A 26,330-nucleotide genomic window follows, 5' to 3' on the forward strand; every position below is an offset into this window, starting at 1 on the left:
CCAGATATTATTTGCTTTTTCACTGTGTTAACATTTGCACTGATGGTGCAAAGCACTGGTGGATGAAAGTGCTGAAGGCTTTTGCCATGAACAAAGGACATGGCACCAAACCATACCAGTATTATTCACCACTACAAGCTATTGGAAAACATGCTGGATTCACTTAAAGTAGACCTTGGTGAAATAGTAAAATTTATGAATTGAGTACACATTTTTTTAACATTTTGTGTTAGAAAATGGCAAGTCTGCCTAGGGCACTTCTGCTACATACTGTATACAGTGGCTGTCTCAAGGAAAAGCACTAGTGCAATTGAGTTGAAAGTTGAAGTTATTTTTTTTCATGGAAACCATTTTTATTTGCAAAAATGAGTGATAGACAAACTATGATCATTCACAGTTGGATATCTCGCAGACATTTTCTTAAAAATGAATACAGTGAGCATGTCACTTTAAGGAAAACAATTCACAATATTTTTTGCCAATGATAAAATTCAGGCTTTCAAGAAATATCAGAAGTTTGGAACATTTGAATTGGTCACTGGGAACTTGACAGCTTACCAATACTTACAGAATTTTCTGATGAAATCAGTGGTAATATTAACAAATGTGATTTTTTTGGATATTGTATAGTGAAATGTGTCAACATTTGGAAGATCTCTGTGACTCAGTGAGCAATGATTTTTCCAAATGATAAATGCACGATGTTACAGAATCAAAAGATATGTTCAAAGTACAAGATCGACCAATGGACTTTAATGTAACAGAGTACAAAAAGTTCACTGATATGGTTTCAGATTTTGCCTGAAGGTAACCTTTAAGAAACTACTGATTTTCAAGTTGTGGTGGAGTTTCAGTCTGCACTTATCCAAAAAGGGTGTTCAAATACTCTTCCATTTTCCAACTATATATTAATGTGAGGCTGCATTTTCTTCATATACTTCAGCAAAACGACATGTTGCAACAGATTAAATGCAGGAACGGATATGAGGACCCAGATGTATTTTATTATGACAGAGATTAAAGAGGTTGCCAAAACACCACTCTTCCACTAAATATTTTTTGTTTTGAATAATTATTTTCCATAAAAATATGTTATTTATGTTGTGTAGTAGGTTTGTTATTGTTATTTTGAAATGAATTAACAAGTATTTTTCTTAATTCCCAATTTAATTTCTAAAATGGTAAAATTTGTTAGCTATAATTTGTATAAACACGAGCTCTTTTGAGACATCAGTAATTTTTATGAATATAAGGAGGTGCAGGGACCAAAAATTTGAGACATGCTACTGTAGGTCTTAAAAGGAGGACCTTGTCTTTTCATTGGAATGCCCCCAAATGTTATTACTTGTAGATGCATATTTCTGAAATTGTGTATTTTCTTCCAGAGAGGAATCCCTCATTTCTTTGACCTTTGGCTATACGGTGGCATTTTGGGAGTGGGTCAGAGGAAGGGGGCTGTATATCCCTTAGTTCGCTACACTTTGAATTCATCCCCTAGTTTTCATCCTATGCCACACTCCTCTCCTCCATTCTATTTGATGGCCATAACTGCAAGGCCTTTCTGACTTTATTTCTCCACAGCATAATCTGCTTTCCTGTCAGGTTGGGAGAAAGACACTGGATAAATGCAGTGGCTCACTTTTTGTTAGTATTCTTTTTTCCATACTGTTTTCCACAGTGACTGCACCAATTTACATTCCCACCAACAGTGTGCAAGTGTTCCCTTTTCCCTGCATCCTCACCAACATTTGTTATTTGTGGTTATTTGTGTTCTTTTTGATGATCGCCATTCTGACAGGTGTGAGGTGATGTCTCACTGTGGTTTTGGTTTGCATTTCTCTGATGATTAGCGATGTTGAGCTGCTTCATCTACTTTAATCATCTAAAAAGTTGTCTTTTCTTAGATGCTGTTGATTCTTCTCCTGATATCTTTTTAGGCATGTGGTAGGGTGAATAACGGCCCCCTCGAAAGAGATCCATGTCCTAGTCTCTGGAAACTGTGAGTGTTCCCTTATGTGGCAGAGACTTTGCAGGTGTGGTTAAGTTAAAGATCTTGAAATGGGAGACTATCCTGGATATCCAGGTGAGCCCTAAATGCAAACACAAGTATCCATATAAGAGAGAGGCAGAGGGAGATTTGTTACAGACAGGAGAAGGGGATGTGATCATGGAGGCAGAGGTTAGGACGGTGCAGCCGTAAGCCAAGGAATGCTGGCAGCCACCAGAAGCTGGAGGAGGCAGGAACAGCTTTTCCTCTAGAGCCTCCAGAGGCCCTGCAAACACCTTGATTTCTATCCAGTGATATTGATATCAGATCTCTAGCCTCTAGAATTGTAAGGAAATCAATTTCTTTTAAGTCACCGAGTTTGTGGTAATTTGTTATAGCAGCTTCAGGAAACTAATATAAGGCATAGTTGTTGTTTTTTCTCCTTCCATGTCATTTTAATGGGGTTTTGCGAGTTAGGCTAGGTAAATGCATGTGGTCTTCAGATGTAACCGAAGCTTTGCAATGGGTTTCTAACTGCCATAAAGATGAGGCAAGCAGGGGAGAACGGAAATTTTGCCAGAATAGATAATTTTCTGATACTTTGGAATGACTCAGCTGTCTCCAGGGATAGGGTGGGGGTGGGCCTTAGATTTCAGTCACTTTTTTTTGGATTCTGAGGAAAGGAAGCATGTCCAAATGGCTGTAACTTATCTGGGATTTTTAGAAATAGCCAACAACATGCATGAATTCTTGATCCAGCCCTAGAACTTGGAAGAGTTTGGAATATCATCAGGTTGGAGTAGGGGGATGAGTTACATTTCACATTTTCTATTGCCCTGGTGTGGGAACTTTTACAACTATCCATTTGAGACATATGATTTCTTTCTATATGACTGCCTTGTGAGCCTTTATACAGTTTAAATAAAGGAAGAGGGATTGCTGCTTCCCCACCTTTCCCCATATTTGATGTTAATGATGCTTCCCGCTTATGTTGTCTGCATAAGACCCAAAGATCACGGAAAGCAGAAAGGGAATAGGGGTCAGGGACAGTGAGAGCTGTAACAGCACAGTGCAGGTATCCCGAGACCAGTGGATGGACTGAATGACGGAACTGGGCCCTGGAAGGGGTGTCTTCTTTTCACAGTCAACAAATGTTTAGGTAGCACTCACGAAGTATAAAGATCTTAGTACCACAGCCTCTTTGGTAGGAAATGGTAACCTTCACCCTATCCTTGCTCTTATCTTACATGAGTAATCACGATACATAAGAAACTGTAATGCATTAGTATACTATGTACCTGAAGGAATATTTTTCAAATTACTTGAGTTCCTGGAAATAATGAGAATTAAAGCAAAAAGTTTAACATCTAGAATTTACAACATTAAAACCTATAAAAAGACTGTTATTCAAATTGTCTTGATACATTATTAAAGAAATAAATCTCAGAATTTATAACAAAGTTGGGACTCAGATATTTTCTACAAATTAGATATTTCTTTTCTTTACATGATTAGAGTTGCTTGGGAATTTTTAGTGATAGATATAGGTCTTTAAGAATAATGATGAATAAGTGATGACAAATAAAACCTAAATTGGCAGGGTAAGCCAAATATACAGAATTATATTAGACAGAAGCCAGAAAATGACCATTTTAGGCAGCATGCCCAGTGGGCTGTAATTAGGTCTAATGCCGTTGTTTCTGTTACTTCATATGCTCCTGGTGGTCAATGAAAGTTTAAAACAATCAGAAACATATTCTGCAGTAATAAATTTTATTTTTGCTACACAGAGACATAAATACACATATTACTGCCTACTAATTCAAAAAACTGCTTCCCCCAAACAAATGACTCCCCTTAACTAATACGTCCCAGTTTCTTGACGACATTGAAAGAACTACCTAATATCAAGAACTGCATTTTTTGAAAACTTACTGAATATTGGATAAGCTGATTAGTGTTCCTGATAAAAGTAGGGAAGAAAGATTGGAAACTACAGGGTGGGGGGGGATGACAGATGAATAATGTGTGGAGTCATGAGGGCATATGTTAACAGACAACTAGAGTACTAAATCCTTGACTTAGAGAATCCACAGTTTCTTTCTTCTTCTGCCTGCCTGTTCCAGAAAGATCTTACATTTCCAGATGTGTGTGTGTGTGTGTGTGTGTGTGTGTGTGTGTATGACTGTATGACAGTTGGGGGGAAGGAGAGAGAGAAAGAGATGGGAATGAGAACAAGAGAAAACAAAATGATACAATTTTAAAGGAAAAGAGAAGTAAGCAAGACAAAGGCATGGATATTAAAATGGAGCAAGAAATAACATTAATAATTATAATAATTTAAAAAGTCAACCACAGAGATCTACAAAGGCCCTTATGTTTATGTCTGATATTTTAGAAGCCATTCAGAAAAGAAGCATATGGAGTCAGTTGTACATACGATACAAACATATCTGTGGCTCCAGAGGTACAGAAATATCCCTGAGGCTGGGGACAGGCAGCTGTTTCCTGAATGAAGACTTAATGGAGATGGCATCTTGTAATGTAAAGAATGGTATTCTCAACAGAATTCTGTGGTGCACTGATAATTTCTCAGGGTTGTTGATTATCAGTGGCTTCACATCCAACAACAGTTCAGCAAAATCACTCCTACCAAAGGCTGTTACACTACAAACCATGTATGTATACAGCTGGATGGATGAACCAGAATTTGCTTCTGAGGCAAATGTGCTCTGGAAAGAAACAGGTAGAGACAGCTGAGACTTGCCGTCTGTACTCCTTCAGTGCTTGAGAGTCATGAAGTGACTAAATGTATTTACTTATATGGAGAAAGAATGACTGTCTGCATAGAGCAAGAAAAATGGAAAGTGCTCATTATATACACTTAAGCAGCCTAGAGCTTCCTCTTCATTAGTTTTATAACTCCAAGTGTGGACATAGAGTAGATTCTTTTTCCTCTGGCTGAGTGGGTAGTTCTACAACCACAGGCTCATAGAGTATGGATAAAATATAAATAATGTTTTTGTTTTATTTATTTATTTATTTATTTATTTATGGCTGTGTTGGGTCTTCGTTTCTGTGTGAGGGCTTTCTCTAGTTGCGGCGAGCGGGGGCCACTCTTCATTGCGGTGCGTGGGCCTCTCACTATCGCAGCCTCTTCTTGTTGTGGAACACAGGCTCCAGACGCGCAGGCTCAGCAATTGTGGCTCACGGGCCCAGTCGCTCCGTGGCATGTGGGATCCTCTCAGACCAGGGCTCGAACCCGTGTCCCCTGCATTGGCAGGCAGATTCTCAACCACTGCGCCACCAGGGAAGCCCTATAAATAATGTTTTAATGATCCATCTTTACCTCCCAAGACAAGACTCAGTGGGGCTGATCAAGAGCTACCCATATTGCGCAACTCCAGAGGTCATCATTTAAATGGGGGTTATGTGAATGTCCGTGGATGCCTGGAATTGTGCTACTTAAAAGCTCTAGGAGGACCTTTTGTCAAAGGAAGAGCAGATATAAGGGCTAACATTTTTCCCCATTTCAATCAGGGTAGAGTGAACATGATGTTAGGTGAGGAATGATTGTGCCTGCCCAAGTAAACTGAGTCCTTTTTTGTTAAGAGAAGAGTCAGTACTTCCATGAGTAGGTAGTAGAGATGCAGTAGCAGCACAGACCAGGGGCAAGCCCAGTTGCTACAGGTTTTTTGGAGTGATGACTACTGGACCCTCCTGTAAATAAAATTTTCAAAGTTAAAAGTATAAGTCATACAAATATAAACAACCTGTCAACAATATCACTTAGCTTATCAAATAATGAAGGAACCAGTAAGATGAAAGGCTGATTACAGTAGCACTGGACATGTACAGAAACTGGACATTTATAGGAAATTCAATAAGAGAATCTTAGAATGAGATTTGTAAGTTAGATTGGAAACTGGTTAATGGCCTGAAAGGCAATACACTGTAACATATGGGGTTATTTTTTCTACCAGGAAGAAATCATTTGGATAAAATTTGTTAATATTCCTTTTACAGAATCAGTTGGGTGCAGTCTTGATCTTTATCAGGAGTTGCTGGGTATCCTAATCACAGTAGAGCTGATGTAGGGTTGGGATGCTGTTGGATTTTAATATTTGTTTTTATAAATTTTATCCTAAATGCATACGTAAAGTATTGTGGGTAAGAGAGGTTTCTTAAGCACATCAACCCCTTTTGCCCCAGAACTCACCTCTAGGGTGATGTGATAAAAGTCAGGACAAGGGGGTTCCCTGGTGGCGCAGTGGTTAAGAATCCGCCTGCCAGTGCAGAGGACATGGGTTTGATCCCTGGTCCAGGAAGATCCCACAGGCCGCGCAGCAGCTAAGACCCGTGCGCCACAACTACTGAGCCTGCGCTCTAGAGCCTGTGAGCCACAACTACTGAGTCCGCGTGCTGCAGTTACTGAAGCCCGTGCACCTAGAGCCCATGCTCGCAACAAGAGAAGCCACCGCAATTAGAAGCCCACACGCCACAACGAAGATTAGCCCCTGCTCGCTGCAACTAGAGAAAGCCCGCATGCAGCAACGGAGACCCAACATGGCCAAAAATTAAATAAAATAAAATAAAAAGTGATGTTAAAAAGAAAAAAAGTCAGGACAAATGTCCTACTTGAGCTGCTGAACACTCCATAGGTGAGAGACAAGGAAAATGATTTTTCTCTGCTTAGAATGGGGAGGAGACAGCTGTACCCCTCCCCTCCTGAAAATGTCTCCCTGGAAACGTAATGGGCCTGAATCTTTACTTCAGCCCTTTGGTTTATAAATAAAATCTCTCCAGGAGCCAGAATGCCATGTGGCCTTTGCCACCAAGAGATGTCTCCAAGTTTTGGAGCTCATGCCTCTTTGAAATGTAAATACCTAGGGAGGTAACACTCCAGGCTGAGCAGTAACCATTTAGGGTCTTTTTGGATCAGAGCAGTTAACTCCATCATTAGGGAGACAAACGGTTGCAGATCTAATCCTTATGGTATGTGAAAAAATGTTTCTAGGAGAAATGGAAGCAAACTTTTTCTTCCTAAGACTTTTCTGTCTTTATATTGTATGCATTCCTGTATCTCAGGAAGCTAGGGCTTTTGCAGGAGCAAATACTTTAGGCCAGTGGTTCTCAAAGTGTGGTCCCTGGACCAGCAGCGTCAGCCTCACTGCGAAATTTTTAGAAATGCAAGTTTTCAGGCATTACATTACACCAGACTTATTGAATTAGAAGCTCTGGGTCCAACAATCTGTTTAATGAGCCCTCCAGGTGATTCTGATGCAGGCCACAGTTTGAAAACTGCCACCGTGCACCATGTGCTCAGGAGCTAGTCCCAGTCTTCCTCTTTATTTCCTACAGCTGTCTCTTTGCTCCCTACCATGCATTAGTAATTCTTTACCAACTTACAAAGTCTATCTGCTGCCATGATAAGGTCTACTCATTATAGTGAGTTTGGTAGTAACCCAAAGAGCAAATTTACATGTAGGAAGCATTTTGGTGTAATGAGGTTTTTTTTTTTTTTTTTTTTGTAATGAGGTTTTGAGATCCCTGTTTTTGAAAGGGTTTAAAAACTAGATAAGCAACCACCTGTTTTGGATGATTTAAATATGGATGCCTGAGCAGCAGGGGGCTGGCCAAAATGACTAAACTTTTTCAGTTTCCTCAAGGCAAACGATATTTGGGACACCAAATAATAAGTTTCCTGATTGAAGAGTAATTGAGCAGGATTATCCCTTGTAGATTCAACATGTGGAAAGCAGACATTCAACATACATTATATTGCATATTGCATCACTAGTACATTTAGGAAATAATAATGACTACTTATACATGCTTCATAGATGTTTTTATGCTTTTAATTGGTTGGAATTCTGGTGTCATCTGTCTCTCTTGATGCCAGAATTGTTTAAGGTGTTCTGTGGTGTCTGCCACTTGCCTTCTGCTGTCTTCACAAGGGTGACATCAGAATTCCCTTTATCTGTAAACAGTGTATTCCCTTACACAAAAGTGGGTTCAGTCTTACAAGTGAGAACTCCAGGGGCCTAAGAGAAACTACCCATTTGTTTAGAAATCTGTCCTTCTGGAAAATTAGTAAATGATATCTGATCATATAAAATTCAGTTTCTAAAATCCCCACATGATCTCTTGAAATTCCCTTCCAGCTTTATGAGTCTAAGCAAACAGAACATGTGGGATCCATTACAGACATTTCCAAAATTCTTGTTATAGTTCCATGAACATAAATCTGATTTGCTTGGCTTTCATGGGAAAGATCATAAGAATTAATCCACAACAGAGAAGAAATGCATCTTAAGGAAAATATAATTACCAGCATGTGTGTTTCTGTGCTGCACGATTAATGTTGACCCAAAAACACATGTGAAATAAGAAAAATAACAAAGAAGAAAAGAGACCTAACTTTAGATAGCACTATATTCCCTAAAATTAAAGAGGGAATAATCCAGGTTAATATAAATACTAACATATGACTATAAATGCTTCAGAAACAGAGAATGTTTCCTGTTTCTTGTAATACATGAGTATCACCCACTTTCATAAAGCAGAATTGTTTTTGTGGACTGCTCAATTACTCCTTGCAGTACTATACTCTTTGTTGCTTCTGAAATTGGTTTGGAAGGGAGCAGTCGTTACTTTAAAAATTGCCAGTGTTTATCCAGGTTTCTGTGGCCATTTTGTTGAGGTTTTCAAAAGATGTTCCAAATATGAATATCCAAATATGTGCAAAGTACACAAATCTTTTTTTTCCTTTTCTCCTTGGAGGCTTGTTCTTGGGAGGGCTATTAAAGAAAGTTTCCTTTAGGGGGAACTTCTCTATATGAGGATTCAGTCAGTTGTAATTTCTCCTATCCACTTTCCAATTCTGGTATCCATGGTCTTTTGATTTTGAGACTGTGCAACACACCGAGTTGTGGAGAATTACTTTATCTCTTTAGTTTAAGGGGGCTTTGTAGTTTGGCTTGATAGGCCCACAATACCAGAGAAGAATAAATGCTACGATACTCTCTACCAACTGTCTTAGTAGGGAGAGGTGGTCTGGCCATATCTCCTTTAAAATGGAGAAAGTCAGAAAGATTTTTGTGTGACATGACCTTGCTGGGTTAGGTATGCTTGCTGTGGCATGGCGCTTTACCTAAATGCAAACCTGTTGGCGTCCTTTGGATCATGCACCTGTAACTGCTGTGGTGCAGCGTTCTCCCCACTCACTTCAGCCTGGCCCAAATATCCTCCCAGGGCTCTGGTGTTCTTTCTTGAAGGTCTTCCTCTTTACCTGAACCTGGAATCCTTCCTTGTTTAATGATGCTACTGCATACTTCTTTTGTGTGTGTGCGTGTGTTTTTCCTCTTTCCATGATTCTGGCTGAGGATTCAGATGCAGCCCTTTGAGAACTCCTTTGCTTTCTGTACCTAAAGACAACACAGAATCTTTTTATTTTAATGGTTTCACAACTAATCATGACAAGGGGGAGAGAAAGGAGATAATAACATGAAACGCCAAGAAGTTAGAAGTGTTTAAGAAATCTGACAAAGTTTCTTGGCTCCTATAGGTCCTTTTGTAATTCTCCGTTTTTCATTGTCCACCTTGAAAACCAATTCTAGGACAGCAAGAGTCATAGAATTTATCTATGTCTTATATACTAAGAACCCAGAAAACAAATCCTGACACAACAAAGGAACAAAAGATGTTGGTTACAGAATACATTTTTACTAAAAACAAGCTCGGCCAAAGGGTGGAGGGCTTAGATATTTTGGTTATAAAATTGATTTCTAGAAATTAACGTAAGTCTCTTTGTCATAGAATTTCTTAATTAAAACAGAGCCTAGAAAATACAAAACAAAATCCATTTCTTACTGAAACCGAGCAGAATGTAACCTCACTTTGTAGCTAAAAATAAAAAAGGGCCGAGGTGATGACTGAGGGTGTCTTTGTAGATTTCAGTACCATCATAACTAAGATTTACAAATACCACATTCTATACTGCCCCAAGGAAACCAGGATTATCATCTTCCTGTCTGCCCCATTGTCCTTCTGACTTGTGTAATTTGTGTACTTGTGTACTATGATTATCTATCTTTCCTCTCCAGCTAGTACAGTTTCAGTGACTCCTGGAAGTACATTTCTCTGTGACTGCCTGGCACTGAGCGGTATGTCCCGAACCTAATATTGTGCTCTTCCTTAGGAAGAAAACTAATAATGCTAACTATAACGTTAACTCTAGCACAGTAAGCCGTCTACATTTTATGGTTCTGAGTTTTTATTCTTGGCAGTAGAAATATGCTTGGTAGTTAATTTTACATCAGGCTGCAACCCAAGAGTTTGTGTCTGACAGCTTTAAATAGAGAAAATGAGTATTTTTAAAACAGCCCAGCAACTATTGGTATGAATCAAGTAATTTTGGGATACAAATGGATAGTGAGTAAAATCTACTCTATTCTGTAATTTTGTTGCAACTACCTGCTTCTGACATGAAAAGAAAAGTGGGCACTAAATCTAGAACACATTTTCTTTGGCTCTGAGGGTGCCAATGGGACCTTTTCCTCACTAAAAGATACACTGCACTAAGCTTTTCTTTGGCTTCCTAAAGCACCCAACTGCCCAAGGTAGTGAAGCAGGACGAGGCACCAAAGACCTGAGTGTGACTTCCTGACCTGGGCATAAAAATAAAACCTACCCCGTAAGGTGTTTTTGGGATTAAATGAGAAACGTGTGTAAAACTCAGCACAGAGCTGGTGCAGCCTACTCAGCAAATGTCCTAGCCATCCTTATTATCAGCTTCATCCTTGGGGGTTTACATAAAATTGCTGAGTCTCAGTTCCTTACCTGTGAGATTTAGAATGTATGAATCCGTACTGAATCATTAGGTTGTAAGGACTAAGGGCCCGCACTGAGTGTGGGCACAGCCAGTCCTCACCATCTGTTAATTTTATTTCGTCAGGAGTCCCAGAGAGTGTAGCTCTTCTGTGCTAGATCCAGAAATGTTACCATGCAACCAATTCATTGGTAGGATACCAGCAGGAGCAATTTTATTTCATTATTTATTTTCACCTTGCCCTCGATCAGCCCTTTCTGTCTGATCTCCCGTATCCACCCCCGGAAATTATCTAGGACAGATCTCATCGTTTTCTGGTCATATTCAGGCATTGGAGACAGTCTCATTTTCAGACATTAGAAAGTTCAGTCTTGTCTAAATGCAACGTCCATCTCTCACTCAATTAAAAACTTTCCCCTTTCACAGCTTGCTCCTTTGAAACCTATAGTAGGCCAGGGGTGCACAGTTTGACCAATGATTACACCTCCTGGGCTTTCCACATCTTTATCCCTGTCCTTGAGGTTGTTTCTGCTTCTTCTGGCATGAGGGTGGGGAGGAGGACAGAGGGGGAATGGGACATGCGAGTCTAAACTGACCAGGTTGGTGTTGGTGTTCCTCACAGCAGCTGCTCAGTGCTCTTCCTCTCACAGGCCACCCTGGTGAGTTCTTAGGAAGCTTCACCGAAGGGAATCTTCCATCTGCGCTTCCTTGGTGCAGGTGATGTTCTTCATGCTGACGCTTTTAGGTTCACCCTCAGGTCCAGCCCCTGATGGTCCACTGCCACCTCCTTCTGGTAGAACTGGTCCCCTGCAGGCAGTGTTCTTGCCTGCCATTGGTGGATGTGTGCCTGTGCCCATCAGGGGCTCTTTTCACTCTCAGTGAGGGCCAGCTGACGTCTTCAGGTGAGAGGGGTAAACCGAGCTCTGTGACCCCCTGGTTCCGGGGAAGATGATCAGGTTCTCCCAAGATCTCCTTCCCGCATGCTCTGCTGTAGGCTTATGCTGGAGCCCTTGGAGCCTCCTGACCTGACAGCAATGCCATGTCCCCGTTGTTCTCACCTTCCCTCATAAATCAGTGGAAGGAAGGTGGTGGTGGGTGGGTGACAGGTGGGTACAGAGCCAGGGTGATGGTGAGTTCAGTGTAAACGGCCTGACAGCTCAGTTTAGGTGTATCAACTCTTAACACTCTGAGTTATAATTCTGATTTATGTTGTTCTTTTAAGTTATATAGTTTTCTTAATAGCTTCATTTGATCTGGGAGGTCATGATTAGATCTGTTTTGTGCTTATGTCTTTCTAGTATGTTTTCAGTGTCCAGAGGGGTAGTATATGTTTTTTCTCTTTTTTCCTCCTATAACTTTGTATTGGATTTGACCTAGATCCTTTTCTGTTGCTCATATTTATGTGAAACTAGTTTTCCTAAATTTTTAGAAGTTATGGCTCTATTGCTCAAGGTAGTTTTCTTAATTTTTAGTGCTCCCACTTCAGTTTTTATATTTTTTGAAGCATTAGAGCATATGTTCACTTACTTTTTGAGATTTCCTGGCTCTCTTTCCCTTTCCCTGTTTATGTGGGCCCTGTCTTTCATTTTTCTATATTGTCCAAATTTTTCCTGAATTTTTATTTCATTCTAAGAAGTTTCTCCCCATTGTGGGGTGCTCTCTCGAAAGGAAATTCTGGCTGTTTGGTCTTGACAGTTCATGTGACCCACATTGCTTCAGTCTTTTTCAGACTTTACTGTGGGTCCCTTGCAATCATCTACTATTGAGTTGGGCAAAATGCTTTCCAGTTTTGGCTGCTGTTTTCAGATTGGCTGGTCTTGTTTCTCAGTGAATACCTGTGAACTATTTTGCTCTTTCATTTTTCAGATCCACCAGACACCCCATTTCTTCTCTCTGTCTTCTTCCACACAGACACTGACACCATGTACATTTTGTGGATGCTGTTAATTTATTGTTACCTGCTGTGTTTAGGGATATGTGGGTCTTTTTTGTTGACTGGTTTTGTTGCAAAAGTTGTTTTGTTCTCTTATCTAATTGATTGCTCTTTTTATGTGCAGATTCTTTACAAAAGTATTTTATTATACTGTATAAACATGAAGTGATAGCCCTAGTAAAATAACAAATTGGATTCTGTTATAAACAATATATTATGTTATACTTCTGTTTTTAAAATCAAGCGTTGTGATTCAATGGAAAGAATAATGATAAATTCTCTCTCCCCCATTTCAATAGCCAGTAAGAGCCAATGCCTAAGCGTTTCTTTTATTAAGTCTGATCTATTGTAGAATTCTGTAAGATGTCAAGGGTAGCGCAGCAACCTGGAGCTAGGAATAGTGGAGCTGTTACCACCCCTAGGCTGGAAGCTACAAGGGGAGATGTTAATGGAAGCCAGAAGGATGAGAGTAGGGCATACTTCCTTGAGAGAACCAATGACTTTCTTTTGAGGGACACAGCCAGGTTGAGGTGATTTTCCAAGGAGAGAATTAAGGGCGTAATACCCTGACCATATTCTCTTCTCTCTTTATTTTCTGCTTGAGCATCCCTGTTGGCTGAACACAAAATGCATGAGAGCCTGTGGGGTAAGAGCAGGGTGAAAGGAGAGATAAGGTACCTGTATTAAGCAAATATAAAATATCCAGTAAGCTAGCTAATTGTCTCACTAGAACAGAACTGTCTCAGGCTAAACATGTATCCGCATGTTATGTGGTACCTCTGTGGCTTATAAACATGTCATTATTGATTCAACAATATCTCCTTCCCATTACTAAAACAGAGAGAAAGCACTCTTCTTACCTATATACATGCTGTTAACCACATGAGGATGAATTTATATTTTTAGCTCCACCTTCTCTCTCCTTGGAATATTATTCATTAAAAAAAGTACACCAAAGTATTTGGAAATAAAAGGCAAATTGAAAAAAACCAATTATTAGTTTATGTAAATTATCTATAAAGAACTTTTTATCCACCAGTTTATATATGTGCTCATTTATGTGTGTAGCCAACTATGTCATGAACTTTATTCTAGATTTGAAATGATAATACTTCGCCCCCAACTCATCTTTGTGGGTTATAATGATGACATCAAAAAGATCTTTCATTTTTTACCATGATAATTGATTAAGTATATGCATTTTTCAAGACAGGTTGGGTTATGCAGCTGTAACAGATCCCTCAAATCTCAATGGCTTAAAACCAAGAATACACCCAATGAGGTCCGGCAGTAGACCTCTGCTCTTCACAGTCATCTGTGGTCCCAAGATGAAGAATGCACTACCATTTCACGACAGTTTCATTTCATAAAGTGTCTATCTGGTCAGCACAGCAGGTAGAGAACTCTGGAGGGTCTCATGCCAGTAATTGAATATTGCTGCCCTGAAGATGCATGCAGCACTTCCAGTCATAACATTGACCAGAATTAGTTATTAGACCCTGCCAAATCACAGGTGTGCCTGGAGGTGCAGTATTATGTGTCCAGGAGGAAGACCTGGATATTAGTGAGCAGTGATAATGTCTATCAAAGTATGAGCTTCCTTTTTGTCCTAAATTGAATGAGATCAAGACGTCTTATGAATTACCATCTTTTCTCTTTTGTACATTCTCTGTGGATACTCAGCCATGATCTGCCTCTAATCTTAACCCTTGAACACCTGGTACCAAAATTTCTTTCTTTCCCAGGTCAGCCATGGTGGAGTTTTACTCACAGAGTGTCGTAATTTTGGATCTGTCTTAAGATGATCACATACTTCAACTTGAAGGCTAAACTAGAAACAGACTACAAAAGACAAGGACTACTTTACTCTAAACGCATAAGTGAGGTTTGAATTAAAATGACTGTGAAGTACAGCTATCTAGCAACTATGAGAGATGTCACCCAGAAGATGAGAACGATATAGAGAAGCAAGCTGTTGCTTTTCTTCACGGAGGACACAGAGGACCATCCAAGGTCTGTATTCAATACACACACCCCTAAACTATATCCAAATTACAGAAAATGGGTTGATGTTGACTTCAGTTTCTTTGAGTCATCTCTATGCTTTTCAGTGGGAAGAAAATTAAATCCTCAGAGAACTTTGACTCTCTGTCTTTGAAATAATTTGTGTATTGATTGGGAGAATTGGTTACTAAACTATTTTTTCCAAGTTCCTTTCATCATTTTTATCATTGCCTAGGCTATGAAAATATAAATATGTAGAGACATAAAAATTAATATGTATAAATCCATTTACTATATTGTTTATTATGTAGAAGTCAATACTAAATTGGATTTTTTGGGTACTTGATTGAATCAATGCTAGGAAAGATTCAAAAAATTTTAAGTCAAAAGGTCAAAATCCTCCTCTTCACTGAGCTGGGATACCAATTCCTAGGAGACCTTTTGCTGATAAGACATTTCCAAAGTGTTAATTAAGGAGCAGGACTGTCCAAGTAACTTCTTTGATTTTTAGTTTTATTGGAAACATCTCAAAGTATCTTGATGTAAACAACTTTCTGTTCCTTCCCCAACAGAATTCTTAGATTGCTGACTTGGCAAAGTACAATCATTTTCATTCCTTTCAGATCATTATTTATATAACTCATTGCTAGCTTTACATCATTTCTTGTCTTAATGGTTTGTAAAATCAACAATCTGAGCACTTTGGGGAAATAGATTGTGTCAGTGTTGGGTGTTAAGGGGTAAAGCTTTGATGGAGACCATTGCATTCTCCTCTATTTTTATAGTGCATGAACAGAGGGGATGGGATGGTCACAACTGGGATGGAAATCAGAAATTTTATCTATGGGAGCTCTAGATATACACTTGGCAGGAAAAACTTAGCAATGAAATCAATGTAGAGGAAATGCTGTCTTTCTAAGCTTGCTTGCAATTTCATTTTACTTTTGAAATATTTGATTTCAAAAATAATACTTTCTTCTTATTAAAAAATTAAGTGCTACACAAATATTTAATAGTAAGGTAAAATTTCCTCATCCTCCAGAAGTAACTGTCACTAACAGTTTGTGTATATTCTTTATATTCTTCCAGAGTTTATTTTTTATTTTTTATAGGACTCTCTCCCTCCTCCTCCTCCTCTCCCCACTCCTCTGGCTTCCTCCCCTTTTCCTTCCCTTCTTCCTCTTCCCTTCATTCTACTGTCCTTATTCCTCTTCCCCGTATCTCTCCATTCTCATTCCCCCACTCCTCTTCTTTCTGTACTCTAAATTAGTACATGTGGCATTGCTAGATCAAAGATTCTGAACTTTTAGAGTTTTAGTAGATTGTCAGTAAATATTTTGCCAATTGATATGTTATTGATTGCTCTGCCAAATAAAGTTGTATTAAGCTACACCTGTCTAGACACTCATTAATACTGACTAGTATCTGTCGTTGGTCTTTATTAATCTTTGTTAATTCTGTTTTAATTTAAATTTCTTTGTTAGGTTTAGCTTCTCTTTATAAGTTTATTGGCCCACAGAATTTCTTCTGTGAGTTTCCTGTTCATATGTATTTTTCTCCTGTTGGGTTATTTGCCTTTTTTTTTTTTTTTTTAAGATTTTTAGAAATTTCATGTAATGTCTGAAACATTTATATTAACATATTTCCATACAAATAACTCAATGAAAGTTTAGTATTAGTTGTTTTGTTTATTTGTTTTTTTATACTGCAGGTTCTTATTAGTCATCAATTTTATACACATCAGTGTATACATGTCAATCCCAATCGCCCAATTCAGCACACCACCATCCCCACCCCACCGCAGTTTTCCCCCCTTGGTGTCCATATGTCCGTTCTCTACATCTGTGTCTCAACTTCTGCCCTGCAAACCGGCTCCTCTGTACCATTTTTCTAGGTTCCACATACATGCGTTAATATATGATATTTGTTTTTCTCTTTCTGACTTACTTCACTCTGTATGACAGTCTCTAGATCCATCCACTTCTCAACAAATGACTTAATTTCGTTCCTTTTTATGGCTGAGTAATATTCCATTGTATATATGTACCACAACTTCTTTATCCATTCGTCTGTTGATGGGCATTTAGGTTGCTTCCATGACCTGGCTATTGTAAATAGTGCTGCAATGAACATTGGGGTGCATGTGTCTTTTTGAATTATGGTTTTCTCTGGGTATATGCCCAGTAGTGGGATTGCTGGGTCATATGGTAATTCTATTTTTAGTTTTTTAAGGAACCTCCATATTGTTCTCCATAGTGGCTGTATCAATTTACATTCCCACCAACAGTGCCAGAGGGTTCCCTTTTCTCCACACCCTCTCCAGCATTTGTTGTTTGTAGATTTTCTGATGATGCCCATTCTAACTGGTGTGAGGTGATACCTCATTGTAGTTTTGATTAGCATTTCTCTAATAATTAGTGATGCTGAGCATCTTTTCATGTGCTTCGTGGCCGCCTGTATGTCTTCTTTGGAGAAATGTCTGTTTAGGTCTTCTGCCCATTTTTGGATTGGGGTGTTTGTTTCTTTAATATTGAGCTGAATGAGCTGTTTATATATTTTGGAGATTAATCCTTTGTCCATTGATTTGTTTGCAAATATTTTCTCCCATTCTGAGGGTTGTCTTTTCGTCTTGTTTATGGTTTCCTTTGCTGTGCAAAAGCTTTGAAGTTTCATTAGGTCCCATTTGTTTATTTTTGTTTTTATTTTGCTTACTCTAGGAGATGGATCAAAAAAGATCTTGCTGTGATTTATGTCAAAGAGTGTTCTTCCTATGTTTTCCTCTAAGAGTTTTATACTGTCCAGTCTTACATTTAGGTCTCTAATCCATTTTGAGTTTATTTTCGTGTATGGTGTTAGGGAGTATTCTCATTTCATTCTTTTACGTGTAGCTGTCCAGTTTTCCCAACACCACTTATTGAAGAGACTGTCTTTTCTCCATTGTATATCTTTGCCTCCTTTGTCATAGATTAGTTGACCATAGGCGCGTGGGTTTATCTCTGGGCTTTCTATCTTGTTCCATTGATCTATGTTTCTGTTTTTGTGCCAGTACCATATTGTCTTGATTACTGTAGCTTTGTAGTATAGTCTGAAGTCAGGGAGTCTGATTCCTCCAGCTCTGTTTTTTTCCCTCAAGACTGCTTTGGCTATTTGGAGTCTTTTGTGTCTCCATACAAATTTTAAGATGATTTGTTCTAGCTCCGTAAAAAATGCCATTGGTAATTTGATAGGGATTGCATTGAATCTGTAGATTGCTTTGGGTAGTATAGTCATTTTCACAATGTTGATTCTTCCAATCCAAGAACATGGTATATCTCTCCATCTGTTGGTATCATCTTTAATTTCTTTCATCAGTGTCTTATAGTTTTCTGCATACAGGTCTTTTGTCTCCCTAGGTAGATTTATTCCTAGGTATTTTATTCTTTTTGTTGCAATGGTAAATGGGATTGTTTCCTTAATTTCTCTTTCAGGTTTTTCATCATTAGTGTATAGGAATGCAAGAGATTTCTGTGCATTAATTTTGTATCCTGCAACTTTACCAAATTCATTGATTAACTCTAGTAGTTTTCTGGTGGCATCTTTAGGATTCTCTATGTATAGTATCATGTCATCTGCAAACAGTGACAGTTTTACTTCTTCTTTTCCAATTTGTATTCCTTTTATTTCTTTTTCTTCTCTGATTGCCGTGGCTAGGACTTCCAGAACTGTGTTGAATAATAGTGGTGAGAGTGGACATCCTTGTCTCGTTCCTGATCTTAGAGGAAATGCTTTCAGTTTTTCACCATGGAGAATGATGTTTGCTGTGGGTTTGTCATATATGGCCTTTATTATGTTGAGGTAGGTTCCCTCTATGCCCACTTTCTGGAGAGTTTTTATCATAAATGGATGTGGAATTTTGTCAAAAGCTTTTTCTGCATCTATTGAGATGATCATATGGTTTTTATTCTTCAATTTGTTAATATGGTGTATCACATCGATTGATTTGCGTATATTGAAGAATCCTTGCATCCCTGGGATAAATCCCACTTGATCGTGGTGTATGATCCTTTTAATGTGTTGTTGGATTCTATTTGCTAGTATTTTGTTGAGGATTTTTCCATCTATATTCATCGGTGACATTGGTCTGTAATTTTCTTTTTTCATAGTGTCTTTGTCTGGTTTTGGTATCAGAGTGATGGTGGCCTCATAGAATGAGTTTGGGAGTGTTCCTTCCTCTGCAATTTTTTGGAAGAGTTTGAGAAGGATGGGTGTTAGCTCTTCTCTAAATGTTTGATAGAATTCACCTGTGAAGCCATCTGGTCCTGGACTTTTGTTTGTTGGAAGATTTTTAATCACAGTTTCAATTTCATTACTTGTGATTTGTCTGTTCATACTTTCTGTTTCTTCCTGGTTCAGTCTTGGAAGGTTATACCTTTCTAAGAATTTGTCCATTTCTTCCAGGTTGTCCATTTTATTGGCATAAGGTTGCTTATAGTAGTCTCTTAGGATGGTTTGTATTTCTGCGGTGTCTGTGGTAACTTCTCCTTTTTCATTTCTGATTTTATTGATTTGAGTCCTCTCCCACTTTTTCTTGATGAATCTGGCTAATAGCTAGTCAATTTTGTTTATCTTCTCAAAGAACCAGCTTTTAGTTTTATTGATCATTGCCATCGTTTTCTTTGTTTCTATTTCATTTATTTCCGCTCTGATCTTTATGATTTCTTTCCTTCTGCTAACTTTGGGTTTTGTTTGTTCTTCTTTCTCTAGTTTCTTTAGGTGTAAGGTTAGATTGTTTACTTGAGATTTTTCTTGTTTCTTCCTATAAACTTGTTTCTTTCTATAAACTTCCCTTTTAGAACTGCTTTTGCTGCATCCCATAAGTTTTGGGTCGTCGTGTTTTCATTGTCATTTGTCTCTAGGTATTTTTTGATTTCCTCTTTGATTTCTTCTGTGATCTCTTGGTTATTTAGTAACGTATTGTTTAGCCTCCATGTGTTTGTGTTTTTTACGTTTTTTTCCCTGTAATTCATTTCTAATCTCCTAGCGTTGTGGTCAGAAAAGATGCTTGATATGATTTCAATTTTCTTAAATTTACTGAGGCTTGATTTGTGACCCAAGATGTGATCTATCCTGGAGAATGTTCCGTGCACACTTGAGAAGAACGTGTAATCTGCTGTTTTTGGATGGAATGTCCTATAAATATCAATTAAATCTATCTGGTCTATTGTATCATTTAAAGCTTCTGTTTCCTTATTTATTTTCATTTTGGATGATCTGTCCATTGGTGTAAGTGAGGTGTTAAAGTCCCCCACTATTATTGTGTTACTGTCAATTTCCTCTTTTATAGCTGTTAGCAGTTGCCTTATGTATTGAGGTGCTCCTATGTTGGGTGCATATATATTTATAATTGTTATATCTTCTTCTTGGATTGATCCCTTGATCATTATGTAGTGTCCTTCCTTGTCTCTTGTAACATTCTTTATTTTAAAGTCTATTTTATCTGATATGAGTATAGCTACTCCAGCTTTCTTTTGATTTCCATTTGCATGTAATATCTTTCTCCATCCCCTCACTTTCAGTCTGTATGTGTCCCTAGGTCTAAAGTGGTTCTCTTGTAGACAGCATATATATGGGTCTTGTTTTTGTATCCATTCAACGAGCCTGTGTCTTTTGGTTGGAGCATTTTAATCCATTCACGTTTAAGGTAATTATCAATATGTATGTTCCTATTACCATTTTCTTAATTGTTATGGGTTTGTTTTTGTAGGTCCTTCTCTTCTCTTGTGTTTCCCACTTAGAGAAGTTCCTTTAGCATTTGTTGTAGAGCTGGTTTGGTGGTGCTGAATTCTCTTAACTTTTGCTTGTCTGTAAAGCTTTTCATTTCTCCATCAAATCTTAATGAGATCCTTGCCAGGTAGAGTAATCTTGGTTATAGGTTCTTCCCTTTCATCACTTTAAGTATATCATGCCACTCCCTTCTGGGTTGTAGAGTTTCTGCTGAGAAATCAGCTGTTAACCTTATGGGAGTTCCCTTGTATGTTATTTGTCGTTTTTCCCTTGCTGCTTTTAATAATTTTTCTTTGTCTTTAATTTTTGCCAATTTGATTACTATGTGTCTTGGCGTGTTTCTCCTTGGGTTTATCCTGTATGGGACTCTGCGCTTCCTGGACTTGGGTGGCTATTTCCTTTCCCATGTTAGGGAAGTTTTCGACTATAATCTCTCCAAATATTTTCTCTGGTCCTTTCTCGCTCTCTTCTCCTTCTGGGACCCCTATAATGCGAATGTTGTTGGATTTAATGTTGTCCCAGAGGTCTCTTAGGGTGTCTTCATTTCCTTTCATTCTTTTTTCTTTATTCTGTTCTGCAGCAGTGAATTCCACCATTCTGTTTTCCAGGTCACTTATCCATTCTTCTGCCTCAGTTATTCTGCTATTGGTTCCTTCTAGTGTAGTTTTCATTTCAGTTATTGTATTGGTCATCTCTGTTTGTTTGTTCTTTAATTCTTCTAGGTCTTTGTTAATCATTTCTTGCATCTTCTCAGTCTTTGCCTCCATTCTTATTCCGAGGTCCTGGGTCATCTTCACTATCATTATTCTGAATTCTTTTTCTGGAAGGTTGCCTATCTCCACTTCATTTAGTTGTTTTTCTGGGGTTTTTTCTTTTTCCTTCATCTGGTATATAGCCCTCTGCCTTTTCATCTTGTCTATCTTTCTGTAAATGTGGTTTTTGGTCCGCAGGCTGCAGGATTGTAGTTTTTCTTGCTTCTGCTGTCTGCCCTCTGGTGGTTCAGGCTATCTAAGAGGCTTGATGGGAGACTCTGGTGGTGGGTAGAGCTGACTGTTGCTGTGGCGCTCAGAGCTCCATAAAACTGTAATCCACTTGACTGTTGATGGGTGGGGCTGGGTTCCCTCCCTGTTGGTTGTTTTGCCTGAGGCAACCCAACACTGGAGCCTACCTGGGCTCTTTGGTGGGGCTAATGGCAGACTCTGGGAGGGCTCACGCCAAGGAGCACTTCCCAGAACCTCTGCTGCCAGTGTCCTTGTCCCCACGGTGAAACAGAGCCACCCCCCGCCTCTGCAGGTGACCCCCCAACACCAGCAGGTAGGTCTGGTTCAGTCTCCCCCAGAGTCACTGCTCCTTCCCCTGGGTCCCAATGCACACAGTACTTTGTGTGTGCCCTCCAAGAGTGGGGTCTCTCTTTCCCCCAGTCCTGTCGAAGTCCTGCAATCAATTCCCACTAGGCTTCAAAGTCTGATTCTCTAGGAATTCCTCCTCCCGTTGCCGGACCCCCAGGTTGGGAAGCCTGACGTGGGGCTCAGAACCTTCACTCCAGTGGGTGGACTTCTGTGGTATAAGTGTTCGCCAGTCTGTGAGTCACCTACCCAGCAGTTATGGGATTTGATTTTACTCTGATTGCGCCCCTCCTACCGTCTCACTGTGGCTTCTCCTCTGTCCTTGGACGTGGGGTATCCTCCTTGGTGAAGTCCAGGGTCTTCCTGTCGATGATTGTCCAGCAGCCAGTTGTGATTCTGGTGCTCTGGCAAGAGGGAGTGAGAGCACATCCTTCTACTCCGCCATCTTGGTTAATCCTATATCAGCAGTTTCTATTTGCCTTTTTCAATACAGACTTTTATATAATGTTAATATATCATATATTAATATGTTAACATATGATACATAAATATATTATATATATTAATATATATTAGGGCTGTTAGACTTTTGTCTTTTCTGTGTATTGTCCATACTTTTCTCTGATCGACTCTGTCTTCTTCATTTTGTTATGATATATTTTGCCTTGCAGAAGTCTCAGATTTTCATGTGAACATATGTGTTCATTATTTATTTTATTGCTTCTAGATTTCATGTCATGCTTGGAAATAACCTGCTGCATTCTAAGTTTCTGACACATATTTGCCATTTTTTCCTTTAGTTTATTTGTGAATTTACTTTTTGTGCCTTATATGTAAGTTTTTATTCTTCTGGAATTTATTTTGTAACAAGATATAAGTCATGGATTCAATTTAATTATTTTCCAAATTGCTATCCTTTTCCAAATGACAGGTTCATTGTACAACCTGCTTCTTTCAATAGTCCATTTTTCTCTCCACTGATTTGAAATACCATCCTTATCAAATACTATGTTTCTATATACTTGAGTCTTTTCTTTTATTAATTCTGTCTATTTCTGTGCTGATCCTGGGATGTTTTCATTATGGTGGCTTTAATATATTTGAATATTTAAGAGACCTTCCACTTTCCTTTACTCAAATTTTGGACCCAACTTTAAAAGTACAGTGAGGATATTGATTTTTTTTTAAAGGTAAATCTTTTTTTATTTATTTATTTATTTATTTTTGGCTGTGCTGGGTCTTCGGTTCGTGCGAGGGCTTTCTCTAGTTGCGGCAAGCGGGGGCCACTCTTTCATCGCGGTGCGGGGACCGCTCTTCATCGCGGTGCGCGGGCCTCTCACTATCGCGGCCCCTCCCGCTGCGGGGCACAGGCTCCAGACGCGCAGGCTCAGTAGCTGTGGCTCACGGGCCCAGCCGCTCCGCGGCATGTGGGATCCCCCCAGACCAGGGCTCGAACCCGTGTCCCCCGCATTAGCAGGCAGACTCTCAACCACTGCGCCACCAGGGAAGCCCCGATATTGATTTTTATAACACTAATTTATAGATTAATTTGATAAAAAATGATGCCTTTAAACTCTTGAGTCTTTCTACCCCAAAATAAAATAAAACTCATTTTTCAAGTCTTTTATGGCCCTCATTGGAATTTTATACTCTTTTCTTATAGGGAAAATGTATTTCTGGTCAGTTTTCCCAGGGTGTTTTGTAGTTTTCGTTTCTATTATAAATATTTTTTTCACTACGTTTTATAAGAATATATAAAGTTTTTGATTTTTGTATATTAATTTTGAATCCAGCTCTGTGCTGAATACTTTGTTTCCTGCTAGTACTTTTAAAGTTGCTTCCCTTAGGTTTTCCAGAGAGACAGTCATACAGTCTGTAAATAGTAATGACGTTGCCTTTCTTTTCTGTATTTCTAAATCTTAGTCCAGTGCTCTGTTCCCTGACTTTTTCCAGTGCAAAGTGAAGCTGTCATGGTGATGTTAGGCATCTTTCCATGCTACTGCTTACTTTAAGATTTATGCTTCTGGTGTCTTAAATTAAGCATAATGCTGGCTTTTGGGTTGTATATGCTACCATGTTAATTAAATAACTATAAATGTTTATTGAAATTTTAAAAAATCAAGAATCAATGATTGATTTCAAACCAATTTTTATAAATAAATAAATTTTATCAAATGTATTTTTGCTATCTATTTAGATGAGTATATGGTGAACATTATTAATAGAATTCTTAATTTTAATCCATCCCTGCCTTTCTGGAATGGCTATCACTAGATAAGTGAAATTAACCTATATTTTCTTTTTTAAAGATACCTTTGTATGATTACAGTAGCAGTGATATCTATTTTATAAATGATCTAGGAAGCATTTCTCTTTTTTCTTTTTACTGTACTCCAGATCATCTTTCAGTTGGCTCCATTAAGAATTCATGTATATTTCTTTTTCAAGAAGAGCTTTTAGTGTTTTTATTCCTGAAGTATTATCACATCAGACACTACAGCCTGGATGGATATATAGTGTTTAGATCCCATTCCTTTCCCTTCAACCCTCTGCAGATGTAGTTCCTCTGTCTTTTTTGGCCTTCAGTGTTGCTGAAGTGAAGTCTGAGATTATTTTATTTTATTTAACACTTGTAGGGGATCTGATTCTTTTCCTCAAGTACTTATAAGAGTCTTCCTTTGTTTTGGAAATTTAATAATATCATTAGTAAATACAATTCTTTGTTTTTTCATGGAGCACAGTTAGCCCTTTTAACGTTAACACATAGGTGTTATTTTAGGAAAGAAATATTGGTGAATAATTTTTACATTCTATTCTCTGCTTTATGTATTGACTACCTTAGAAGTTTATTATCTTCACTTCTCTGTTATTTTCCTGAGCTTCCCTCTACATTACAACTGTATTTTCACCAGTATTAGTTCATTGTCTTGCTGCTTTCAATTTATTTTTTACTTCTGTAATGGTGTTTTCTCCTTAGCTTTTCTGGCTCCCTTTTATAGCTTCTTCACTTGAAATAGCATCTCTCCTTTGTTCTTTTGCATCTCTTCTTTTTGATCCAATTACCTATTTAAGATGTTTTGCCTAAAATTTTCTTCTGTTTTCTGGAGTATCTCCCATTTCAAAAATCTTTTCTTCATCTGTTATTTGTTGGGTATGTTCCTTTATTTCCTTAAAAAAATAAAAACCTGTCAACCATATTAGATTTTTTTCTACTGCATTTTGTTGACTTTTGACTGATGTAGCAGTGAGAGTTAAGCTGCAGATAAACGTAGGTATTTTCGTTATTTTAAGCACAAGGAATTTATGGCTGGAAAGTTTGTATTATGGCATCTGGAAAGACATGAGGAGCAGGTTTTAGACTGGGTCACCAAGAATGATTCCCAGACTAGCCCTCGAGAACTGGTGTACTATGGGAGCTGCTTCGTCTGTGAAAGTCAGGAAGCTGCTGTGGTAACAGGTGACATATGTAAGACTGGCAAAAGGTAGATGTGGTAGTAGGAGTTTGTGAATGTTGTCCTCCAATTGCTTCAGTTTTCATAGTGAAGTTGGAAGCAAAATCATAATCAAGAGTGAGGATGCAGGAGGAGATGATGGAAGTTTGAGGAGAAATGAGAAAAAGTAAAATGAATTTCTAGAAGAGTAGAAAATGAACAGGCTACAGAAGTGTAGTATGATAGCAAGAGAGCATTAGGGGATTGTTTGAGGTTTGTGATCATGAATTCAAAGTGATACCAATCAAGGTAGTTGTGTGGTTTTTTAAAGCCACATCCAGCTTCAGAGGTGCATACATGTAGTGGTTGAAAGGTTAGATTTAACCAGGGTTAGAAATTTTCCAAGTATTTATAATGATGGAGGAGAAGGACAGGAGAGTTAAGGATTATGAGAGTAAAGCTGGTTAAAGAAGGGAGAGAAATAGCAAGAAGGTGAGGTACAGTGGAAGTTGGTAAGACCAATAATCTGGAGTCCTAGTGGGGCCAAAGGATTGTTGCAGTTTGCATGCTAGATAGAGTGAGAAGAATAAAAGGAGGTGGTTATCCAATAGTAGAGTATGTGAAATAATGCTATGGAGAGGCTGAAGTTGTAATGACAAAATCTGTGGGAGCAGATGGCTAAAATAATGTGGAAAACAGTATCACTAGAGGAGAGGGGTTCAGGGAACTGAGAAGCTAGGGACTTGAAAAGATTATCTACATGTATGTTGAAATTTCCAAATATTAAGAAAGGAGTAGTCTGGAGAGGAGGACAATGAGCCAGAAGTGAAAGTTTTTGAGACACAAGAGTGAATAAACTGGTGGAAGATCTGTAGATAAAGCAATATTGAGGGGTAGGAGATAATATAATCTGATGCCATGAAATATACAGCTGGAGGTTTTTAGGTAGTGGAACTGAGAAAGGAATGAGCAACAGAGAGGATATCCACCTCATTCCTGTGCTCAGGGACATAAGGGCTATGAGAGAAAATCAGCC

At 38.6% G+C, this 26,330-nt stretch overlaps 1 long non-coding RNA gene across 1 annotated transcript in view; it reads left to right on the top strand.

Annotated features, from left to right (window-relative positions):
* The window catches only part of LOC118892674, a 249,420-nt gene that overhangs the window by 75,983 nt on the left and 147,107 nt on the right, over nt 1–26,330 (top strand). The window contains exon 2 of the long non-coding RNA XR_005019316.1: nt 14,496–14,763. This is a non-coding gene — a long non-coding RNA (uncharacterized LOC118892674). The remainder of the gene's footprint in view (nt 1–14,495; nt 14,764–26,330) is intronic.

The sequence above is a fragment of the Balaenoptera musculus genome, chromosome 3 (assembly GCF_009873245.2).
Source record: "Balaenoptera musculus isolate JJ_BM4_2016_0621 chromosome 3, mBalMus1.pri.v3, whole genome shotgun sequence".
In the NCBI taxonomy this organism is placed as follows: domain Eukaryota; kingdom Metazoa; phylum Chordata; class Mammalia; order Artiodactyla; family Balaenopteridae; genus Balaenoptera; species Balaenoptera musculus.